Consider the following 19,290-nt stretch of genomic DNA (forward strand, 5'->3'; position numbering starts at 1 on the left):
AATTTATTTATTAAATACTTTTTCTCTTTTTTACATTTTAATTTTCTCGTAACGGTACCGCGTAAAAAAGTACAAAAATTAAAGTTATATTTATAATGTAATTTAATTATTATTATAAAAAATATCTTATAAGATGTATTCCTAAGCTGAAAATCGTGAAAAATGTTTTAAGTGCGGTGAGACGCGACGAATTTCACTGGTTACGTCAGTTATGCCAGATTTTATCATCATCGTAATGTACGTCAAATATCCAAAGAAAAATTTTGAAAAAAAAATCTAATTTTTTATATTTTTTTTAGGAAGGGGATAAACTCACCCCTAGATATAAAGTCTTTAAAAAAAATCGGGTGGAGCTGAGTCGGGGCGTACGGCTGTTGGTTTAATGTGAAACATTACAGACCTTGGATGAAGTTCCTCCGAGCTACAGACCGACCGATGGGAGAGCCACCGTCGTATCTTTTGAATAAAACTGAAAGACTCCGATGGAAAATTTTAGTCCCTTCGTTTGGCCGACTCTACAGATAAATTAGTCGGTCTGTATGTCAGCGAGTCGCTTTTAGTGTATCGGATCGAAACAAAAACGAGGAGACATCGATTGCGTACTAAATTTAATTTTAACATGAAACAGACGCTAAATGTTACACGATATTTATTTCGATTAATATTCGACGACAATTTTGTTCAACATCGTTATGTGATATGAGAAGTAAGAAGCGTAACGTATAATAAGCAGCGGTAGAGGTGCTCGCGCCGTCGGCGTCGTTCACTGAGCGCGCCGTGTCGGCTTTGCGACGTTCCCGAAACAGTTTCGCTTTCTCAGTACCGGACACTGGGGTACCTGTGCGCGGTACCTTTCCGACGATATGCGTAATTTATATTTCCGACTGGCTTTTGCGCGGGCTGAGGCTGACATATTGAATTTTTGTACTTTTTTACACGTTAATATTGTCCAAAATACACTTATTATTACATAAATCGATCTATCTCGAAAAACTCTAAACGCAGACACACGAATCCCCGCGCTATCACATCTAAATCGTCAGCTACACCGAATGGAATTGGGCGAGAGCGCCAGTTTTGGTCGATCTGTGCTGTGCTCCCTTCCCGCCAACCCGCTCACCAGTGACGCAAACTCAAATTCCTATCGGCGAGCTGACCGAGTAAGTTATAAAATGACACCGCACGAGACTAATAGTCAGGGAGTTGTTAAGGCTGGACGATGCAGACCTTTTCGTTACGCTACAAATTTCTGTTCTGGTACCCGTAAGTTTCGGTGTGATTTTAAAGATGTTTTGAGTCAAAAACGCCAAAATATTGTATAAATATATAAAAAGTATCAAAATCGATCCGACTGTTAACGCCAAAACTCTGTTTCAGTCACATGACTTTGTGAGAATCTATTTCTGAACATCTAAGACGAATTTTTAAATGAAAATATAGGCGAGTAAATACAAAATAAAAATTTATTACGGTAATATATATAATTTTTCTTTTTTGAGATGACGGGCACCGACTACCTTGATCATTTTTTCCTATGAAAACGGAATATTGTAGAGTATGAAAAATACTGTTCCCGACCGGGATTCGATTCAAACCTGGGACTTCCAAGTGAAAGGCTGTAACCCTACCGCACCGCTACGGAGATCGGCAAAAGATATTTAGAATATAAAATAATTTTTTTTATTCTAAATACGTCAGTTGTAAAAAATACAATGATAAAGATTTATTCAAAATAAACGATCGGAAATTTATTAAATTAACTATTTTACGTTTTAACCGCTAATTAATTTTTTCTTAAAAGAGGTCTAAGTTTATCCCAGCAGTTATTCCGTTCAGTTGTAAAGAACCCGAGTCGGTATACAAGTCAGGTCGACGGTGTAATTAATGCGTAAAAATTATTGCGGTAATTAAACATTAAAATATCCTCGTTAACAAATTATGCGATTATATCGTTAAAATTTTTAATATGTAATAAAGTAAATAATTCTATAAAATAGCAAACAAAATCGTATTATCAACTAAACGTAACTATGTATAATTAATACCCTTATGAAGTAACAACGTTATTCACTCTACGTGTGTCTGCATTAGAACGTTGTTAAAAGGTAGTCGGTTGTTAACTGTATTTCGTTCTTTCAAATCCCGCTATGAACGCTGTTGTTTTCATGATTACTCGGCAATTTTCGGGTCGGTAGACGTCTAGTACTGCGTACGTTTTAATTTCAACTCTCGATGAGTGTAGTCAGTTTTTATTAATGTGTTTCTGCTTTGATATGAACACACGCGTTATGAATCTATTATATTGTAAGTATATATTTATTTTATATTTGTTAAATAAAATTAATTTATTTATCGATAATAGATTAAATACGCTTTATTTGTAATCGTACATTTCTGTTTAATTCGTCGTATGAATTTTCTTATATACTATATTAAAGTATAAAGAATAGCGGCCAATTTAGTAGACGTTTAGACATATTTAATTACGTGAAAACTTTAAAATAATTACGTATCTCTCTTTGTCTTATTTATTCAATTTCTTAACTTTTGAAATTTTTATTTTAAAAATCATCTTCGAGTAGAATATTTATTTCGATATAACGTTAATAACACCCGTTCAAAGATGACAAATGCCGTCTTCTGTTTTGCAGAAACTTTTAAAATAACATTTATACATGTAGATTTAAAATTTATCATCAGCAAAGATTTTTATTACGTTATATCAAAACGATGTCTAGTCATTTTAAAGTAAAAATGATTCTATAAAACGGCGGTTATTTGAAAAATATAAATTCACATATTAACAACAAATAAAACGATTGTTTTATTTGTTAGGCACCTAAGCAGTGGCGGCTCGCGTATAGGCACTGTGGAACTGCACAACTCCCTATTTCCATTTGTTATTATCATTAATACTTAATATAACGAGTCCTTTTTTCTTTAATTTTTTCTTTATACTTTTACAATATATAATCCTTAAGCTTAATGTCAGTAGTCATCTCCCCGGTTTATAAAAAAACAAATACAAATTCCCAAAACGTCAAAACCATTATAAAAATACAAAAAAGGCTTACTTGTTAAAAAAAAGAGTAGCGAAGCGGTTTCCTCAATACCTTCTTTTCAGAATTACACGTACCATTATATCATCGTACCTAGCTAATTTAAATCGAATATGACACTTCCCCTGTGAAATAATTTTGAAATAATTTATATTTTACCCGTACTAAATTACGAAATTTTTTACCAGCGTATTATGTAAATTTTGAGAGCCATAATTCGAGTGAAAGGCCTTTTCAACGCATAATTACAATTTTAACGAGTAACTTACGTCAAAAATAAGGTATATTCTAAATTTCATCAAAATCGGAGGCGAATCCATAATTCTTTATAATTTATCGATGAGAAATTATACCCCAAAATTATTGTTTATAACCGGCGATACTCGTGTCAGTCTTCGATGAGGTTTCTTTCGATTATTAAATTATCGCGTGAATTAAATATCAGACATATTATCCGATAATAATAATTAGTTACCGTCATAAATTTACCCTTGAATCTAATCCGGTAAAAACATTGTAAGAAGATTCATTTACGTCGGGCGAACGGTTTTTGAATTTTAGTAGACGGTTATACAGAATATCTTTAAAGGTGAGGCCGAACTCTAGGAAGCGATTCTACTTAAGATACTGAAGAAAAAATCTACACTGAACGTAGATCCGTAAACGCATATTTTTCTGTACGTCAGGAATTTTGTGTTTTTTAAGAAAAAAAATATTTTTCAAGAACGGTTGGAGATAACGAAGTAAAATTTTGTACTTTATTTTAAACTGATATTTTTTATTAGGAAAAAAAATAACGATATTCTTCGTTGACAAATTTCAAAACGGCGATCGTTTCAATTTTTCAATCTTAAATATCTTAGGATTTATCAAATTGTATTGTATTATAAAAATCGTGAAACATTTTTTTGTTTGTGAACAAAACAACCTAGGCGTAAAATCCGACGACAAACAACAGAGTTATTCCAAAAATTAGGCCTAAATTGATAAGGCGGCATATTGTTTTTTTTTATTATCTTGACTCACCCGATAACTAAATCAATTTTTCTAATTAAAATTATTAAAATTAACAATTTTAATCGTAAACCACGATAATAAATCGGTAAAAAAAAAACAAAATTGAAAAAAGGTGAAAGGGGAAAACGGGAGAAGGAAATTGAAAGAAAAAGAGAAAAAATAAAAGGAAAACAAGTAAGGAAAAGCGAAATGAGGGAATGAAAGGGAATGGGGTTAAAAGAGAAAGGTTAAATTTTGTGAAGTTTCGTAATATTCATTTTGTTAATGTTTTATCAAAGTTTCAACTGTGTTCATTTACTCTCTCTCTCTCTCTCTCTCTCTCTCTCTCTCTCTCTCTCTATATATATATATATATATATATATATATATATATATATACTCAAATCTAGTAATGGCGAAGCATTAACTTTTATTTTGTGTGTTTTAAATAAAAACAGGAATGCTCCTCAAACTTCAGCATCTTGATAGGAAGAGTATAATATTTTGTTTAAATAACCCAAAATATTGTCTATTAATTAAATCTGATATTTATGGTATATAAAATAAAATTTTGTCGATAAAATATTTTTAATCATAATTTTCAGCTAAACCACAGATTTTTTTATGAGAATAATTCAATTTTTTTTTTGTTTTAACTAATCGTTATTACTTTTTCAAATTGCAAAACAAAATCGAAGCCAAAAAAGAATTTATAAAAAATTTCACTTAAAATCTAAAACTAAATAGCCCTAAATAGCTTCTTCAACTTATATAATCAATTCAAAAAATATAGTCGACGCTGATGCAAGATCCTAATCTTATATTTTACGTTTATCATGGAATCCGGTTGTTAAAAAGAAAGACGACCCGTAAACTGATTCTGCCATTGTAAAATTTGATCGCTGATATTCTCATTTTTGTATAATTGTGAAGTATAATCGTAGTACGATTGTTATTTGATATCGATAATTTATTTGATAGGATTCTGTGATGAGCTCATGTCACTGTGATTCCCGATGAAATTAAGTCAATTGTGTTTAAAAGTGGCACTTCTATAGGGTTAAATGGTTTAATTGATTTTGGTGGTCAGTTTATTCCAATTTCAATCGAGGGCGCTAGACTTGAGTGAAAGAATATTCAAAAGAACGATAGGAAGAATATTATTTCTGAAATGATGAATATGATTATTCCTATTTTTATTAACGATTTTACTTTAGTCGTGCTGTTTCCTTGAAATGTTGATTCTCGACGAATGTCTCGTCATCATATTGTTATCGATAAAATTGATATGGAGACTCCTATTATTATTAGGTTGTATTCTTTTGTTCGGGTTCATTTTACAGCGCCTGTTAGTGCTGTTATTACGTCGATCGATAGTATAATTGGTCATGGTCTTTTTGAAACTATATGGAATAGGTGATTTTTTTTTCATAGGGTACTTCTCTAGAGTAAAGTGTTACAAGCGTTGCAAAAAACATAAGCTTGAATGATCGTCTCAGGTCGACCGTTTCTCAGATGTGTGGTTAATTGAAATCCACCACCAAAGAACACCGGTATCCACGATCTAGTTGTAGTATTATTTTTATGTTCGGCTTTATTTGTAGTACTGGACATTATTATGATTTCTTGTTCATTATCGGCTTGAATTTATCAATGTTTATTGCTACCTTTGATTTAACGTCGGTATTTAGATTGTAATTAAGGTCTTTCAAGAAAATGTCCTTCTAACTTGATTATTGTCGTAATATTTACTTACGGTTTCTAATCTACGAAACTGATTGTCATAATTTATAATTTGAGATAAAAGAAAAAAATTAGTATTTTATAAATACAAGCTAAAATACTCTTTTTGTAATGCTTTGTAAGTATAACTTATTTAGTTATTAATGTTAATAACTAGCAATTGCTTACAGTGGTGTTGAAGAAGTGAAAAAAGTAAGTTTGCGATTTAAGCGTTCCACAAAATTGGCGATAGTTTTACTGCTGCACAGCGATTATTTTGGCGCCACTTCAGCATCCATCGGAATTATACGGTGTTGTCAGTTCATACCACTAAAGTTTTGATATTATAACGAATTTTTAATTCTTTACATTGAAAAAAAATATATATTTACAGCAATGCCATGAAGTTAAAAGTTCTGTTCGTCGTCATTAAATTCTTCGGTTCGTCATTGCAAATTCGATTTGTCGAACACTACCATTATTCAATAATTCTTAAAAAGGGGATTCAAACAAAATGAAACCATTTTCGGTCGTGTAATGTTCAGAACTTAGAATATTTTAAGGTGAAATTAAGTTTTAAAAATTACACGGGAAATTTTCAGTAAACACTGTTTTAATATTTAAATAAAACAATCATTAAATTTTAAAACTTGATCTGTTTAATTAACTCATCCATAAATATCCTGAGCATCATTTAACTTGGTGAACGACTTGTTATGTTACTGTATTGTCAAAATTGTCACTTTCTGTCTGATTCCAAACTATTGTGTTGCTGCAATTTGTTATTAACTTCTGTACAGATTTATCACTGTATTATACTATTATTCAGTTGAAAATGTGTACACTTCACAAAGAAAAATTTAGTTACACCAGACCTCCTTTCTAGTTCATAAAGTAATTTCAGATCTATATCTATCGCGCGACACCATATTTTTATTTCCATTTCAAATTGTTCCATAATGTAATTTGAGATGCGTTGACGGATTCCAGTGATATCATATTCACTTCAGATTTCTAATTTGCTTCTTTTGCAAAAATCATCATTGACGTTTTAAAAAACGCTTAATGTTTCGAATTAGTAATCGGCAGAATTATGAATAAGAGTTAAATGAAAATCACGCTAGAAAATAAAAATTTTATCGAGTATTCTTTTATAATTTTCTAAAGTTAAATTTTCCGAAAATTTCTTGGTAAAGCGAGTTTTTCTATTTTCAAGCCGATAAAAAGAAAATGAAAATCAATTCGTAAGTGTTGATCCGTTAACTTTACGTAGGAGAAATTGATGATTTTAGTTTTGTAAAAATACTTTACGGTTTTCTTTTAAAAACACATTATCCTGGCAGATCCATCTTTCAAGGTTGTATATATTGGTTTGTTTGACATTTCTCCTGCCACCACCCCGTTCGATCGCCCTAAAGCATAAGACTGTCTGAGCCGCAAACGGCTACTGAGCCAAAACAGTTTAGCGGCCAGTGTTCTAACTAGTTCCTATAGCAAAAGGTTTATTTTTTTTTGTCTTCAGTCATTTGACTGGTTTGATGCAGCTCTCCAAGATTCCCTATCTAGTGCTAGTCGTTTCATTTCAGTATACCCCCTACATCTTGCATCCGTAACAATTTATTTTACATATTCCAAACGTGGCCTGCCTACACAATTTTTCCCTTCTACCTGTCCTTCCAATATTAAAAAGACTATTCCAGGATGCCTTAGTATGTGGCCTATAAGTCTGTCTCTTCTTTTAGCTATATTTTTCCAAATGCTTGTTTCTTCATCTATTTGCCGCAATACGTCTTCATTTGTCACTTTATCCGACCATCTGATTTTTAACATTCTCCTATAGCACCGCATTTCAAAAGCTTCTAACCTTCTCTTCTCAGATACTTCTATCGTCCAAGTTTCACTTCCATATAAAGCGACCCTCCAAACATATACTTTCAAAAGTCCTTTCCTGACGTTTAAATTAATTTTTAATGTAAACAAATTATATTACTTACTGAAGGCTCGTTTAGCTTGTGCTATTCGGTATTTTATATCGCTCCTGCTTCGTCCATCTTTAGTAATTCTACTTCCCAAATAACAAAATTCTTCTACCTCCATAATATTTTCTCCTCCTATTTTCACATTCAGTGGTCTATCTTTGTTATTTCTACTGCATTTCATTACTTTTGTTTTCTTCTTGTTTATTTTCATGCGATAGTTCTTGCGTAGGACTTCATCTATGCCGTTCATTGTTTCTTCTAAATCCTTTTTACTCTCGGCTAGAATTACTATATCATCAGCAAATCGTAGCGTCTTTATCTTTTCACCTTGTACTGTTACTCCGAATCTAAATTGTTCTTTAACATCATTAACTGCTAGTTCCATGTAAAGATTAAAAAGTAACGGAAACAGGGAACACCCTTGTCGGACTCCCTTTCTTATTACGGCTTCTTTCTTATGTTCTTCAATTGTTACTGTTGCTGTTTGGTTCCTGTACATGTACAACAATGTAAAACATAATATAATTAATATCGTAAAAGTAAACAAATAAATATCAAGTAATCTTTATAAAGTGAATCGGTGCATTTTTTATTTCACGCAAGGTATTACAGTTGTGGACACTATTAGACTCGATTGCGTGAACATTAACTTTTGTATACGCAAAAAATACTTCTCGCACAAGTTTTGTAACGAATTTTTTAAACAAAAAATCATCCCCGTTTTAATTTCAACCTCTTGTCATAATTTTATATACAAGAGGATTATCGCATGATACACTTGCATCTAGACAAATACTTTCTGTACAATATAAAAAAAACTCACGTAATTAACTCAATCGTAACGAAAGTAATGATTTCTTTAGTTTTAACGAAACAGAGAAATTAAAGTTTTCGAAACAGAGATCGCGATATACCTGCCGATTATATCGCACGGTTTTAGCAACGTTCTATAAACATCAAAGTGGCCTAACCTGTAGAATGAAATGTGAACTAAATAGAAGAAAAACGAGGTTTAAAACTGCGACATATTCATATTTCTATCGTTTTTCATTCGTGAGATTCAAGCTATTGATTCAGTATTTTACACGGAGAAAATACAAAATATTCCGTGGAAACAGGCTTATATTTTATTTTATTAAAATTTTCATGATCAAAGGAGAAAGAAATAATTACACAGTTAAATAGAGCATATTCCATAGAAAAAAAAATTAAAAAAAGCACTTAAAAAAACATTTAAAAAAATTTATAGGATTTTATTTAACTGAATCAAGCCCTCCCACCTTTTCAAAGGAAGAACTTTAAATTTTATTACTGGAGGACTTTTAAATTTTTAAATAAAAATTTTCATTTCCATTGTTAGTATTTATAAATTCTCTCTTTTCTTGTAACTCTGATTAATTGAATCGGTTTATGCTCTATTGTTAGTCGGTTTAGTTCCATCCTCCAAAGACCCAGTGTTTGTTACGAATATGCAGGGTGTCCCATGTAAAACGCAACCCAACCTTATATTGGTAGGTATTGAAATAATAAAAAGGCATGTGTAAATGTAAATGTAATTTTTATTATTACCATCCATTACCTTACATTTAGAGTAAATGTTGGAAGTGGCCGCCATCTTCTTGAATACAAGCTTCGATTCTTTTTACGGCGTTTCTTGCAAACTTTTTTCAAAGTTTGTGGCCGGATATTTAATACGGCTTGTTCAATATTGACTTTCAATCGTTCAAGTGTTCGTGCTTTGTTGCTGTAGGCATTTTCTTTGAGGTAACCCCGTAGAAAAAAATCCGCTGCAGTCAAATCTGGAGATCTTGGTGGCGACAAGCCTCGACCGATAACACGATTACCAAAGAATTCCTCGACGAAATCAGAAGTTGAACCTTGCGTAGGCCGATGTCGCACCGTCATGATTTAGCCGGCAGTGTCTGTCTTCCTCTTCTAAGAGTGCGATGAACCGAAATAAAATATCCTGATATAGTTCTGCATTAATGGTGTACTCGAAAAATATAGGACCGATTATTTTCTTCAGCGATATCGCGCACCACACGCCCGACTTCTGCGGGTGTAATTGTTTTTCGTGATAAACGTGGGGATTTTCAGCGCTCCAAATTGTACTGTTTTGGCTGTTTACGTAGCCATCCAAATGAAACCGTGAAACTGTGAAAAATAACGAATCAGTAACGTTAATTCCCTCGTGCAGAAATCGACGGAACCGTTGACAATATTGTAGTTGTTTTTCTTTGTCGGACTCAAGAAGTCGATGTACCGTTTGAATGCGATAAGGTCGTAATTGTAATCGTTAGGTCGCCCGATGAACAGTCGATTTAGACAAATTAATTTCAGCAGACAAACGTCTGATCGATTTATTTGGCGAGACGAGTAATCGGTCTTTGATTTCAGTGACTGTATCTGTATTCAACACCGACGCAGATCTTTTGTGTTCCTTGTTATTAGCAGAACCGGTCTCTCTAAATTTTGCGACTGACCTTAATACTGATTTTTTGTTAGGAGCCGGTTTATCTGGGTACTTATGGCGAAACAAATCTTGCACTCCAACCGCTGATTTCGTACTGAAGTACGACTCGACAATGAAAACACGTTCATCTAACGAAAACACCATCTTGTCTCCAGCGATACACTGAACGTTATGATTGCATTTTTGTTACTACCGGTAGTGTTCTACTGCGTCGCTGCGATGTTCAGATGTTGGACGAGTCCATTTCAGTAACGAGTAGGGGAGTAAGCTTGACTTTTGAAATTTCACGGATGAGTGATTGATAGGTTGCGTTTTATATGGGACACTCTGTTTAATAAAAGCCCCTGTACAGGTGGTCCGAGTAAAGTTCAATCAAATGAACTGACGTTTGACTGCCCTGCTGTTGGGGGGCTCAGAGACCGGGCCACCCTGGAACTTAGAGGTCAAGGGGAAATTTGGCCACTCACAAGCGGCGAGTCAATGTGGCCAGAGCTGCATTATCGGACCGTGTGAGAGTTCCTTGATGCGGTTGCTTTGTTCAACCGAAATCAGTAGTTTAATTAAGGGAAAGACTCCTACCGCACTTCTGTGGAAAGCTAACCTAGAGATATATGGCTGACCACCAGCCGATCAAGGCTCCAAGCGCTTTAATATGGTGGACAAGTACTTGCTGGCATTGAGCGACCTAGACGTAGCAGCAAATTGCTGTCTAGAGGAAGTAAATTTTAATTTATGGATGTAATATATACCTGTAGTAGTCGACGGGGTGCGAAAACCCATTTTAGTAAATCTATGACAAGTGAGGGGTTTCAACACGCGCTTAGTCCGCTCATGCTGTTAGGTTAGCTCTAGGAGCTATTTAGGATACTGGTCGCTAAACTGTTTCGAGGCTCAGCAGCTGTTTGCGGTACAAACATTCGGTCTTTAGGGCGACTGAATGGGGTGGTAGCCGGATAAATGACAAGCTAACCGAAAAATATAACCTCCTTTTTTGAAGAGATTAATAGAAACAAAGTTTCAGGAAAAAATTAAAACGTTAGATTCGTTTTAAATATACTTATTATTATTAACATATTTTTTAACGAATGATTTAACAATAAATAAATTTAATAAACAACATATTTTATAAATTGAATAAAATTTAAATTCTTTATTTGTTTATAAATACGTAAAAAATGAAAGAAAGAAAGAAAATAACAAAGAATAAAACGGACAAATAAAAACCCTATACTAAAAGGTTTTATGACGGTGAAAGAATATCAGGTGAAATGGAAAGCATCTTCATTCTTCGGTCAACAGTCGGTACATAAAGTGTAGTTGTAGGTTGCCACACACAACCGGACCCCTCTTTGAATTACCAACCGATGAAACTGAGAACTCATCGCAGCGTTTGATCTTGAATTATTCAGCAAAGCAACATAACAGTTTATTTTTAGTCTTATTTTCTTAGTCCGGTAGTACACTTTAAATATAAAGATAAAACCTTCCGTTTGAACGATAACTAATTAAATTATTTTCTGATAGCGCAAAATATATTACATTAGACAGGTATATATGAACACCTACCGGGTCGGTCTAGTGGTTAACGCGTCTTCCCAAATCAGCTGATTTGAAAGTCGAGAGTTACAGCGTTCAAGATACCGGTGTTCTTTGGCGGTCGGGTTTCAATTAACCACACATCTCAGGAACGGTCGAACTGAGAACGTACAAGACTACACTTCATTTACACTCACACATATCATCCTCTGAAGTATTATCTAAACGGTAGTTACCGGAGGCTAAACAGGAGAAAGAAAGAAAAGGTATATATGGGAATCAAACATACATCCTTCATATTACATAATCAACGAATTATATACGGAATAATTAGTTACTACAGAAAATATTTAATGTTCACCGGTAATTACTGATATCATAAACCTACTTTCTTTTATATAATTTGTTTTTATTTAGTTGCTTTTGCTTTAAAATTACGTTAAGGTATTAATGTAGCAGGCAATGTACATCTGTAGTTTTAAACTACACTTTTAAACTAAATTAACACAGGTATTAATGTAGTAGGCGATCTACATCTGTAGTTAGTTCTTAGATGGCGCCACTGAAATCCTATACTGAAAATAACTATAATTATAAATATAATCTAACCAAGCTTAACCTATGCTGGCTTCGCTCGCTAATCAAGGTTAGCGAATGAAGCGAGCGTAGATTAAGTTCGGTTAGATTATATTTATAATTTATTTTCTTATTTCAATACTTCATCGGCGTCATCTAAGATCTAACTACAGATGTAGATCGCCTACTACATTAATACCTGTGTTAATTTAGTTTAAAAGTGTATTCTTACGAGCACGATACATGAATGCAGTATATACAATTAAAATTCTAAAGATGAAGAAGTATTCCAAAAATTGTCGTGTTACGTTTCGTGCGTGACGTAATTTTGGATTCAAGCCAAAAATCCTGTAGTGAACAGAATGAAGGTGCCACTTGTAGGGCTGTATACCAACAAGAACTGATTTGGTATGCTGATATTTCCACATATTTCGCACAATAAAAACACTTTCTTCCTCACTTTTGTTAGTAAACATAGAACGATATATGTTTGACTTCCTTGAAGATGATTATTTAATTATTGTAATTTACTTGTGACTCTTGTAAAAAAGATAAAATAGAAAAAGGATAAAAAGGAAAAAGGATAAAAGGATAAAAGGCGCTTGAAAAAGGATAAAATAGAATCGTTAAAAAAAAAAAAAAAAAAAAAATACTAAAAAGCAAAACAAAACATTATTATAATTTGGTTTGTCTCATCATATATTTTGATTCACTGATTTCATCCGAGAATATATCATCTACTAATTTACTAAACACTTTTAAACAATATTAACAGATTCAGTAAATAAAAATTCAAAAAAACAATTGAAAAACTCATTCTTTTAAGTCAAGTTATTTTAATTTTTATTTTTTTTAAGTTAAGGTTTAACTCGCTTGAATTTTTACTTATTACAAGGAAGTACTGTAGTCATGAAAAATCTCGGTTTTCAGATTTCAACTGATACGTCCATTTTGACCATCCCTGAATCCATTTTGACTAGTTTCGACGTGATGTTTATACGTACGAATGTACATACGTACGTATATATTTCGAATAATTGAAAAACCATTAGCCGTAGAATGTTGAAATTTTGGATTTAGGGTCGGTGTAACATCTAGTAGTGCGGGAGGTGCGCTACTAGATTGCAATCGACAGGTCCAAAAGCGTCCAAAAAAACTGAATTTTGTTTTTTTGAAAAGCCCTCATCGAGAGCTTTTCAACGATAAATCATAAGCGGAACTTATTTTCATCGGTTCCAGAGTTATAGCCGCATGGAATTTTAATTAATGAAATATTTGAATTTTACAGGGGAAAGAAGGGACATCGGTTCGAATCGGACTTCTTTTTATAATTTAAATATACCGTTTTATTAATTTTATTCACCCTGATTGTAAAAATAAGTTTTACGATAAATAAAGATTCAACAAAAAAAATATGAAAAATAAAATTTTATGTAATTTTCATTTTAATTCAAAAAAATTTACAGAGATTAATAATTATTAATAAATCAATATATTTAAATTAAAAAAATGAAGTCAGATTCAAATCGATGTGTCCATGGTTACCGATTCGACAGGTTCTCACACCGCATAACTACTTCAGCGCCGTGAAACAAAATTAATATATTAACTAATATAAAATGCCGATGCGGACACCACAAAAAAATTTGATGCGACCGGTGTCCACCGCAATGCAATTGTGTACTGCCCGATTGACTCTTGGACAGTGCACGATTCAGTTTCTTTATTAAAGAATTGAAGGATAGTATCCCGCTTTCAAACGAAATAAGTTTAAATGAATTTCAGGATGCGTATACCGAATGTAATTTAATAGACGTACATGGAAGTCATGTGGTGTTTACATCAGATTTTTTTAAAATCTAAAAAAGGGGTAGCCTTAAAAAAGAGCTGTAACGAAGGAAAAAAATCATCAGAAAATGTAAATACTGAAAAACCTGTGAAAAAGGAAAAAGTAAGGTAAACTAATTACTTTGGAGAACGAGTTAACTAAGAATATCCCTAAATTTCTCCAGCCGATTTTCATTCGGTTTCGTGTAGAAAGATTTTGAATATTAAAATTACATCAAGCTAATATTCATTGTGCTGTAACAACCCGAAACTAAAAAATCATCCAAATATAGAAATTTAAAACGACTAAAAAAAGTCTTCCATTACTGCCTAGAAGAAACTAATTTGAGCCCGCTAGAGAAACATCCTCTAAAAAATAAAATCGAGAAGCAAACGGCACACTTATAAAGAATATAATTCCTTAAGTTACGTAAGAAAAAATAAACGAGTCTCTTTAGAACCTACTCCTTTACTGGAAGACGGTTAAAATAATGAACTGCTAGTTGAAAAGACAGAAATAAAATTTAAACAATTTATGATCGGTCAAAAGAGGCAAGCATGCGACAAACAGAGTAGGTAAATTTAAAGGCGTACAAAAGTGGATTTAAAAACGAATAAATAATGCCATATTTAACTAATAAACATGTAAAGAAAAAACCAGTGATTAAGCAAATAAGCAAAATTGTAAAATGTTTAATAGAGTAAAAAAAAGCAAAAAGAAAACTCGTCGGTCCAATTTAGATGTGAAAACGCCTAGTACATTATATACCACAAAGGGGCTATTAAAAGCAATTTTTTATTGTGACAAGCAGTAAAATATTAAAGAAATAAAATCTGAAGGTTATGATATATCATCGTATAAAAAAACGAACACTTCAAAAATAATGAAAGAAAGAAAACGGTATCGTTCGTTACCGTTACTTTAATTCATTTTTTAAAAATATTTCATAAAAATAATAATCTTATAAAATCATAATGATTATCATTAAAATAAATAAATAAATAAAACTTTTACGATAAATTAAGTGACGATTTAACCGTCAAATAGATAATTACGTAAACGATCGGCACAGTAAAATAAATCCATAACTCAACGGCGTGGAGCAAAATGAAAGAGTTAAGACGACACATCTTATAAAGAAATAAAGCAGCCGGTAATGTCTTCCAAGAACCAGTCGGTTAACAGAAGGACAATATAGTGCGGGGGGATGATGTATAAGATTTAGATCAGACCGCCTGGAAGCGGTAAGACCTGAGGCGGCAGACCGGCAAGTATAAGCGAGCCGCGCTGTCGAGCCCGGTTTAATCGGAATCCGGTTTACCCGTATCACACTCGCGTCTCGTTCCATCGAACAACTACTCCCTCTTATTCCTTCTCTGTTTTTAGAGGTTCATTAATGAAACCGGATAGGAAGAGACAAGAACCGAGTTTAAATCCGATCGATGCAAAGTTTCTAAAACCGTATTTCACGTTGAATCTTTTTTTTTTTTTTTTCAGCTCCCCTGGGCCGGACCAACTTGTTGGTATTACGCCGCCCATGGGGAGTGTCTTTAAACTCAAATAGGCCTCCCCACCTACCGGCTATATACCGGCAAGGCAGGTCGGCCTACCGGTTAGCTCTTTTTGAGAGTTCTTTATTAATATTGCCCTTTTGGACACCACGCCAGACCCAGTTCGCCGCGACACGACGCCGGGTCCCTTCAGTATTCAGCGTGCTGTTACCTGACTGTTACCCGTGGAGTCCTTGGTGGCTCATCAGTGCCAACACACCGCAGCATGCTGGACCTCACCAGCAAGGCTGTCCACCCGGTCCTATTCTAGCCAACACCTTGTCTTCTTTCATCGGAGTATTTCTGTACAACAACTTGTCTAACAAAGCTAGCAAAATTGTTCCAGTTTGACTCGCTTCTTAGCATGTTGTCTCTGGAGTTATACCTGTGAGTGCCTTACTATGTCTAAGTGTGTCCCACCTTTTGCACTCAAAAAAGGTGTGCTCAGCATCATCTATCTCATTGCAGTAGTTGCAAATTGACTCTTCTCTCTTGCCTATTTTGTGATAAACAGCATCCCTGACCTCTTGTTCTGCCTTGCCTTGTGCCCTCTCCACCTTCTTTTTTGCGATTAGGTCAATAGGAGGTGTACCCGATAACACGCACAGGGCGGCATAGGACACTGTCCTGTATGCGGACACAACACCTAGGAGCACACACCTGTGCGTCCTCGCCAGTCTCTCTTTGTTGCGCCTGATGGTGATAGAGCGCCACCAGGCCGGAACGGCATACATAAGCGAAGACACGACGGTGGTCGCCAGTAAACGGCGCTTTGAGGCCCGAGGGGCATTCTGCGATGACATAATGATGTTTAGACTTTTTATCATCTTTTCTGCCTTGTTGCATACATTGACTATGTGGTTGGTGTATCTACCGTTTTTCTGGAGGATAACTCCTAAGTACTTGATGTTATTCGCTTCTTCTATAGCATGACCGTTGATGGAAATATTGAACGGTTCTAGCACTCTTCTACCCGTAAAGGCAATACACCGGCATTTTTCCGTAGACAGTTGCAGACCCCTGGACCTCAACCACTCCTGTATAGTGTCGATGGCCGCATACACCCTCTCCCGCACCTCCGTCCTTCCCTCTACGAGGACTGCAAGGTCATCTGCATAAGCCAGGACCTGGACGCCGACAGGAAACTCCTTCTGAAGCAATTCATCTATAATCACCAGCCACAACAACGGCCCCAGAACAGAGCCCTGCGAAACTCCACCGTGCATTTGAAAATGTACTGTTTCTTCCTGTGCTTCTACCAGACATCCTCTGTTGGACAAGTAACATTCAATTTGCCTACGCAGCTACGGGCTGAGGCCCCTAGCCGCAATTGCGTCATTAATGTGACCCCAACCAATAGCCCTGAACGCGTTTTTTATGTCTAGTGACAGCATCAATCGAATTCTCCTGGTTCGCCAAGTGGCTCTCTTCACCTCGTCGGCCCATCCCGAAATTCGGCAGATAGCCTGCACGGTGGATCGCCCCCGCATAAACCCGTACTGGTTAGGACTGATTCCGGCTCCCTCTTCTAGTTCTTTGATGATGCGGCGAGCCAGCATCTTTTCTACTAGCTTCCCCATCATGTTAAGGAGGCTCAGGGGTCTATAGGTTATATCTTCCTCCGAAGAGGTGCCTTTAGGTAGGAATACCACTCTGGCCTCCTTCCAGCAGTCGGGGAAGTCTCCGTTCTCCATGCCGTGGCTGGCAATCTCGAGCATCTCCCAGGGAGCCTTCTGAACCAGCCCCTTGATCACTGGCGCGGGAATCTTGTCCGGGACAGGGCTCTTTTTGGTTGCCAAGCTCCTCACCGCAAGTTGTAGCTCTTCCACGGTGAATCTTCTATTGTCGCAAGGTGTGGATCTCACGATATCAGGCACTGTATGCGGGAAAAACCTGGCTACCTCCCTTGCAACACTGGTCTTATTGAAGATAGGCATACGTCTCCCGAACTTTTTGATCACAAAACGATATGGCTGGCTCCAGGGATTGCTGTCAAGCTCTTCGCAGAGCCTGATCCAGCAATCCTTTTTACGTCTCTTAATAGCCTTATTGAGCGTTCTTCTTGCCTCGAGGTATCTATTGGCTATTTCCTGGTACCCTTCTCTGTTATTTCTAAGAATACGTTGTTTCCTTCTCCTAAGGGACTGGAGCTCTTGTCTCATCGCTTCAATTTCAGCAGTCCACCAATATACGGAGCGCCTCCTTGTATTGTTAGCTGCCATTCTGTCCATTTCCTGCTTTATTTTATTAGATAAAGCCTCAGGTGATAGTTGATGTCTATCAGACAGTCTACTTGCAGTCCTGTGACGATTTGAATCTGTGAACATATATTCTCACCTGTTCTTTTCAGACGCATTATGCAAAACGATCAAGATTACCTTCGTTAACATAAATAAAAATGATTCCCGAATAAAATTCATTACTGTATATTCTACTGCACATTTAAAACATTTATTTATCGACTAAAACTGTTGTCTTATTCTCTTTTAAACGACACGACCGGCACGCAAAAACTTGTCATTAATTATTATCGCATAACAGGTCGTTGGATTATACCGAATAATTTTACAGGATCTAGGATCTTTTTTTTTTTTGTAAATTTTAGAAAAAAATAACTAAATAAAAGAAAATCGGTTTACGTATTATGTAAATTAATCGGTATTCTAAGAGAACAGATAAATATTTAATAAAATATTTTTCTAATTTCCTTACACGATCACGAAGTCAAATCGCAATAACGCATTAAAAAAATTTATAAATTGAACCGAGAGACATTAATTTAATATCGCTCATATTTTTTCTGCTCGCTTCACTTATCCCCACTCACCGATCATTTTAGCTCTTATTTCACTCTCCATTTTCCCCTGAAAAATTCATACACACTCTAGAGAGAAGATAATAGTTATCCGCATGTAATTATCGTTTGTAATAACGATCTTAAAATCTTTGAACCAAATACGATGTATTATTTCCCAAAGAAAAGACCGGTTAACATTATTTATCGGGTTCGAATCCCGATCAGGCACGAATGCATCTTTTCGTACGCTGCCAATTTCCACCGGGCTAACGACGAAAGCTTGTGGTGTCACTTGTTACACGACAAACGAATATTATTATCTCTCCGGTTTTAAATATTTTTTATATATCCGGTTTGCAACGCCTAAAAACTACGTAAGTACAAACGGCAACAGTTATAATTAGTTTTAATAATACGCATCGATATTTATTCGGCTTAGTAAGCGAACTAGTTTCCTGTTTTTGATACATGAAGACGGTTCACTTTTCACTCTAAATAGTGTTGTATTTAGTAGCTCTGTATCGTACAGAATGACACCGGGGAGTGTACTCGGTTTTGAATGAACATTACACGCTTAAAATTTAATACCAAATTTTCAATTTCATTTAAAAAAATGCGCGTGAACTAATTCTATTTATTTCAGTCTGCGCGGATGTACTGTGCGTTCACCCCGTGTGACAGTGCGGTGTAGGATATCCAAGCGTAACGTTATCGGTCCCTATTTTTTTGAAAAGGAGGAAACAGGGAATTTCAATCGTTACACGCATACGATAA

General features: G+C 34.9%; 1 protein-coding gene across 9 annotated transcripts in view; it reads left to right on the top strand.

Annotated features, from left to right (window-relative positions):
- LOC142318031 (sodium leak channel NALCN-like) overlaps positions 1–19,290 on the top strand; it is a 198,344-nt gene that overhangs the window by 33,711 nt on the left and 145,343 nt on the right. For 8 of the 9 annotated variants that reach the window (XR_012754783.1, XR_012754784.1, XR_012754785.1 and 5 more), the window contains exon 1: positions 2,237–2,304. The exons of the other annotated variant lie outside the window; for it this stretch is intronic. The gene's annotated coding sequence lies outside the window, so the exon portion shown is untranslated. Of the gene's footprint in view, positions 1–2,236; positions 2,305–19,290 lie in introns of those variants that run through there. 9 annotated transcript variants of the gene reach the window in all.

Source organism: Lycorma delicatula, chromosome 1 (genome assembly GCF_047948215.1).
Source record: "Lycorma delicatula isolate Av1 chromosome 1, ASM4794821v1, whole genome shotgun sequence".
NCBI lineage: Eukaryota > Metazoa > Arthropoda > Insecta > Hemiptera > Fulgoridae > Lycorma > Lycorma delicatula.